This window comes from Cupressus sempervirens, chromosome 6 (genome assembly GCF_028749045.1).
Source record: "Cupressus sempervirens isolate cs-2001-9-10 chromosome 6, ASM2874904v1, whole genome shotgun sequence".
Taxonomy (NCBI): domain Eukaryota; kingdom Viridiplantae; phylum Streptophyta; class Pinopsida; order Cupressales; family Cupressaceae; genus Cupressus; species Cupressus sempervirens.
Window position 1 is genome coordinate 199,113,775 of NC_143123.1, and position 6,903 is coordinate 199,120,677.

Consider the following 6,903-nt stretch of genomic DNA (forward strand, 5'->3'; position numbering starts at 1 on the left):
AGTCAAATTAGAGTTGGAGAAATTACTCCACACCAACTTTATTAGGCCATTGACCTATTCTTCATTGCCTATTTCAAAGAAGAATGATAACATATGGATCTATATTGATTTCCATGATGTCAATAAGGCATGTCCCAAAGATGACTTTACCTTACCAAGCATTGATGCCATTGTAGACCTAACAATAAGATATTCTATGTTCTCTCTCATGGATGACTTCTCTGGTTATAACCAAATACGGATAGCACCCAAAGAACAAGAGAAAACAACCTTCACTTGTGCATGGGAAACATATTTTTGGAACATCATGCCCTTTAGTCTCAAGAATGCAGGAGCCACATATCAACAAGTTATGACTATAATATTTCATGACATAATGCACACATTTATGGAGGATTATGTAGATGACATTCTAGTGAAATCTCATACCTGTCAAGATCATCTTCCAATTCTAGACAAAATATTTACCTGTCTAGAAGCTTCCAAAGTTAGGTTGAATCCTAAGAAATGTGCTTTTGCGGTACAATTTGGAAAACTCCTGGGCTATATTGTCTCTGCCAAAGAGATAGAGGTAGATCCAGAAAAGGTACAAGGTATTGTTGACATGAAACCTCCCAATAACTTGAGCCAACTATGTTCCCTTCAAGTTGAAGATTCATATCTGAGTTGGCTAAGAAATGTGTGCCCTTTACTCACCTCCTCCACAAAGGTGTAGTTTTCAAATGGAATAATTAGTGTCAAGCTGCTTTCAACCTCCTCAAGCACTATCTAATGAATCAACCTATCTTGCTGCCTCCTACTCACCACAAACCTTTCTTGTTTTATATCTCCCTCCTAGATAAATCAATAGGAGCTCTATTGGCATAATAAAATGACTACAAAAAGGAACAGTCCATCTTCTACATTAGTCAAACTTTGGTTAATTATGAGCTCAATTACACTTTCTTTGAGAAGGCATTTTTGGCAGTAATTTTTACTTCCCAAAAACTATGCCACTACCTCTTAACCCATAAAGTAAAGCTCATAGCTAAAGTATACCCTCTAAAGTACCTTCTATGAAAAATGACATTAACAGGCAGACTAGCTAAGTGAGTAATGATCTTTAGTGAATTTGACATAGAACATGTTGATAGGAAGGCTACCAAAAGACAAGCCATTGCAGATTAGTTAGTAGACACACTCGTAGAAAAATTGAATTCTATCTTAGTAGATTTTTCAAACACACAAATTCTTCATATAGAGCCAATCACATGGAAGTTCTATTTTGATGGTCCATATACACATCATGTTTCAGGTGCAGGAGTTCTATTCATCACACCTTTAGGTGTCACCATACCAAAGTCATACAAACTATTGTTCCCATGCACTAATAACATGGTAGAGTATGAAGCATTAGTTCTTGGCCTCAAAATAGCATTGGAATGGAAATTAATGATAATTGTGGTCTATGGAGACTCTTAGTTGGTCATCAACCAGGTTAATAACACATATGAGATTAAAGATGAAATTATTTTGCCTTACAAACATTTGGTTGACACACTCAAATAATTCTTTGTTTATATTACTTTTGAGCAGATTTCTAGAGATAAGAATAGGGCGATACATGATATGGATACATTGGCCTCTTTTCTCTAGCTACTTGACCAACATGAATGCTATAAATTCTTAGTAGAGGAGGTGGTTCAACCTACATTTACTCAACCTTAATCCCACATCCTTTGCTTCTTTGACACTCCCAACTCCCCTTGGTATGATTCCATTTCCACCTACTTGCAAAATAACCTTATTCCCATTGAGCTATCTAGAAACCAAAAATGAAACTTCATCCAATAGTCCGCATGTTACACATTGATGGCTAACCCATTGTATCAAAAAGGTCTATATGGAACTTTGTTTAGATGTCTAGAAAATAACAAGTCTAGAGCTACTCTACAAGAGGTCCATGCAGGTATTTGTGGGTCACATTCTAGTGGATTCACTCTCAGTAAAAATTCTTAGAATGGGTTATTTCTGACCCACCATGGAAAAGGATTCTTTTGATTATGTCAAAACTTGTAAGAAAAGTCAAATTCATAGTAACCTCATTCATGCACCGACTTAGGAACTCAACCCATTGGCCACACCATGGCCTTTTTATTAGTGGGGTTTTGACTTAATAGGCATGTTTCATCCATATTACTCTAATGGCCACAAATGGATCTTACGACAATTGAATACGTCACCAAATGGCTCAAAGTAGTGCCACTCATAGATGCCACCAGAAATTAAATTTTCTCGTTCTTAACCACATTATTTGTCAGTTTGGCATACCTCATGCTATCCTAATAGATAATGCCTTGTACTTCATAAACCAGATATTTGATGAGCTATTCAAAAAATTTCATATCATTCACCATTCCTCTTCAATTTATTATCTCCAAGGCAATGGCCAAGTAGAGGCCACCAACAAAAAGTTCATCAAAATCCTCAAAAGAACCATCAATGAAACTGGTCAGGACTAGAATTTACAGTTAAATCTTGCACTCTGGGCCTATAGAACAAGCATTCAAATGCCTACTAGGGTAACCCCCTTTTTCTTTGGTCTATGTTAGTGAATCACTTCTCCCTTTGGAGGTTGAAATACCATCCTTAAGAGTCACCCTACATGATGTCATGATAGATGAAGATTACAATGCTTCCTACTTAGAACAATAGGAATTCCTAGAGGAACATCAACACATAGCCCATGAACACCTCAAAGTGTATCAAAATAGGCTGTCTAGACACTATAGCAAGAAAGTGAGATCACACATCTTTCAAATTGGAGATTTAGTCCTCTATGAGAACCCTAAAAATTAGGTAGATCAAGAAAAGAAAGGAAAGTGGGAAGCCAACAAGATTGGCCCTTATATCATCATAGAGTCTTTTGGGACAAATACCTACAAACTTGCCAATTATGATGGAGAAGAACTAGTAGAACCCCTTAACAACATCCATCTCAAAAATTTCTATGTCTAAAGACTTGAGCAAATGCCTCATATCTAAAAATATAAAAAAGAACCAGAAAACATTCAAAAATAAAAATGGTATAAAAGAAGTGAGAGATAGCACCTTTGGGCTTCCCCCAACAATACAAGTCCTTTAATGTGAAAAATAAAACAAAGACAACTACAACAAACCATCCATGCCAATTTTTCTTATTTGTGACCTTTCCATTGCTTACCTTAGAACTACCTAGCACAATTAATAGAAGACCAAAAAAAGGGGCAAGGGGTGTTGTACTAGAATTAATTATACACATAACGAAGTGAGGAACACTTGTGGATTGTATTTTAGTGGTTTATTGACATTAGAAATAACTTACTATAGAAACATGGAGTCCAATTATGTTTAAGATACCACAAGCATGAATTGCAGGAAAATATCAAATATCTCCCGCCACCATGTGGTCCCAAAAATCCATTATAGCCTCCATAAATACACATGTGGTCCCAAAGATCCTTTTTTACATCCATAAATACACATGTGGTCCCAAAGATCCATATGTGGTCCCAACACTAATAGATTTGGGAGTGTTTTGCGACGTCAATTTGCATTTGGCTTTTTTTTTTGCCTTATAGCCCGACGACATCGCAATTGCGACGTCGTCGGGCTATAAGGCAAAAAAAAAAGAGGCGCATTGCTCATTATCTGCTGCTGCCGAATTGAGCTCCGCTACTGCCGAGAATTATCACTGCCTCCGAATCGCCAAATCGAGCACCCAAGGTATGGAAAAGTTTCTACTACTTCTTTCTCCTCCTTTTTCCTTTTTATATGCTCTGGAAACAAACTCAGTAGGGACACTACAAAGATATTATCATAATGGCCCGGATTCACTTTTTGCAAAGCCAAAATTCTTTCTTTAACATACTCGCTTACCTTGTCACGGAGCTCCATGCCTATCATCAGGGTCGATGGGAAAATGGGTGAAAGCTGCACCAGAAGCCCACCAAAGCCACAACCAATATCTGCAAACCGAATTTTCTTTTCTTGACCAGTTGAGGCAGAACATGCATTCGCTGGTTTCAAATCCTTAGAGTTCGAGACTTTGTGTTCTTCTTGAGCTTTGCCATTAGGGTTAGGCGTTGGAGATTTGTTGTCTTGGAGATGTTTTTCAGAGAAATATGAAGGGAAATGGTCGGCATAATCAAATTGAACCAGACAGAGAGGTACAGGAAAGTGCGAATCACTGAGAGGATTGCTGTGAGCTCGTGCTCTGTAAAAATGCTTCCTTGGATGCTTCACGAACGCGCAATGCTCTCTAGCATGCGACATTGCTCAAATTCGAGGGTTTTTCTTCACATTTCTTGATGAGATTGGAGAGAAGCTCTGTGGTGAAGAATGGCTGTTGCAGAACCTCCTGGATGAATGGCTGCCGTAACACGCCTCCCGTTGTCTTGTCATATTTCTTCAAGATATTTGCAACCCCTGTGTAGTCATGGTCTCGCTCAACGAACAAATTTGACAAAATGGGGGTTTTGAATTTGAGAAAGTTGGAAAATTAGGGACATAGTCCATTATTAACCTTACATACCTTTGATAAACACATTCGAAAACCTTTTGTGTTTTCAGGAACCCCATATACATCTGATAAACACATTCGAAAGCATTTCATCTCTTTTGGAACTATTGGAATACTTTCAACAACATTAGTGATACTAGATGATGCTCCAATAGGTCCAAGGCAGATGTTGCAATGACTAATACAAAATGAAGGTGTTGCAATATTTAATGTAGAGAGTCTGTTTGAACTTGATACTGGTATTGTGTTTTCTATGGAACAAATGAGAAGCAATTATTAGAAAATAAATAAAATATAAACTGTTCAAATGCAGGAAAAAATTAAATGAAAATTTATTGCTTGTTAAATATACTTTCAGATGTAAAATGGAGGTTTTTTAGTGTGTTGATATTTAAAAAATCACATTAAGTATTATTGCCGACATGTTATCATTGTCTGTTTATTATGATTAGTATTATTTTTCTATCTTCTTTGTGTCATCAATCAACAATATTTTTCTTTCATGTCATTTTAAGTTAGTATTTAATGCTGAAACAATACAATTATGTACAAGGTCTTGAAGGATTGGAGAACAATGGAGTCTATTCGAACAATGTGTGAGAAGGTATATTTGAATTATTATATATTAATGTATTTGATTTAGAGCTCAACTAGAATTGATGTTTTTTTTTAGATTATAGGCTTGTAATTGAGCTATTAACAGTTTACAATACAGTTACAATTGGATTGAAAAAATGAATTACAAAACTGTCACATAAAATTAGATTTAAAATTTGATACATGCCCAAAAATCTTGAGGAAGATGTACCTTTAATTGTCAAAGCCAAAGGTTCTAGAGATCTTGATGAAATTTGACAATCATCATTTGATTTAAAATGAGTTGAAGATTTTCCTTCATAAAATGACTGGAACTGCTCCACATGCTCTAATATCTTACGAGCTGCCACTCTAGATTGTTGCGACACTAGAAGTTCATATGCCAACAAAACCCCCTGCTTCTTTGTTTCCATTGGTTTCTTGATAACTGCAATCAAAAGAAAGAAAGAAAACACTTCTGTTATAATCTATGATATCAAGTAATGTGTACATGGATTTATAGAAACTTACAGCAATATAAGCATATTCGGTACTTCTCAAAAGAACTATTTAACTGTGTTACAAAGAAGACGTGCATACATGTTTCCTATAAGATTTCAATTTTGACCTCTCACCCATGTATTTAGCCTAAATGTATTAAATATAATAAATAAATAATTTATTTGATTGAATTTTTAAGTAGCTGATTGAAATACACCAAAATTACCCAATGGGAAGTCAGAGCTTGTCCTTTGTCGGTTCATCCTCAATGGCATATAAGAGCGTCTCCCACTTTTTAACAGCTGAGATGCAAATTGTATCATGTCAACAACCAATATTTTATCTCAAATAGCCAGAATCAAAGGCAATCATGGAGGGGAAAATGTTGTGTTGCCCACCTGTCGTCCACCTGTAATTGGAAACTGTATGGGCGACCACTTAGATTCTGTAGTGCTTACTAGCACAATAAAAATATTCATGGAATAAAGGACACTATAACTTTTTAGCAATTTTAGAAGTAAAATAGGTATTCATATGGAGGAGATATTTCTTACATATTTAGTATTCATTCTTTTATAAATATGAATAGTACATTTAGTGGTGATTGCATTTAGAAGATGTTTACAGAAAAAAACATTAGATCTTGCTAACCTCTTTAAAGTGAAAGCTACCATCATCTATATCCCTTCTTGCCCTCTTCCTCATGTGATCTTGCTCTGCATTTTGCATGTTATTTGCTTCCTCTTCAACCTCTTTAAAAGTGCGCTTCCTAGAGATATATGAGTTGAACCATTTTAGTGCATACTCTCTAAGAAGACAACTCTTTTCATTATCTCCTTTGCAACTGCCATTACCCTCTTTGAAATTCTTAACAGAGTTATTTCCTGATTTTGTTCTTTGTGCAATGTGATGCTACAGTAAATGTTTCTTCTTTGTTTGAAATCTAAATTTTATGTAGAATGAATGTATGTTTCCAAGTTTCCTCTTCTATTTCACAAAGATCGCACCTTTTCCACTGTGGGTCTGAACTTTTTAGTTGCAAATTGCTCGTCTAGATAAGCTTCGTCAAGAAAAAATAATCAAACAACAGATATCCGCTGTTAAATTTTGTGGTTTCTAATTTGAATTGCCTTTTTCTAATCCAGGTGGTATGGCCTTTAGGAATACAATTTTGCAGCATCTATCTAGCCAAAATTAAGCATTTTTACAGAAACAATTATTGGCGAATAATTGTATTATGATTTATTCGTGGTTTTCACAGTCTATTCAGTTTTCGTCTTGTAAAA

At 35.6% G+C, this 6,903-nt stretch overlaps 1 pseudogene; it reads right to left on the bottom strand.

The window, feature by feature from the left end:
• Positions 1-3,693: 3,693 nt before the first annotated feature.
• LOC149551921 (tRNA (guanine-N(7)-)-methyltransferase pseudogene) lies at positions 3,694-4,293 on the bottom strand (annotated as a pseudogene).
• Positions 4,294-6,903: the final 2,610 nt, after the last annotated feature.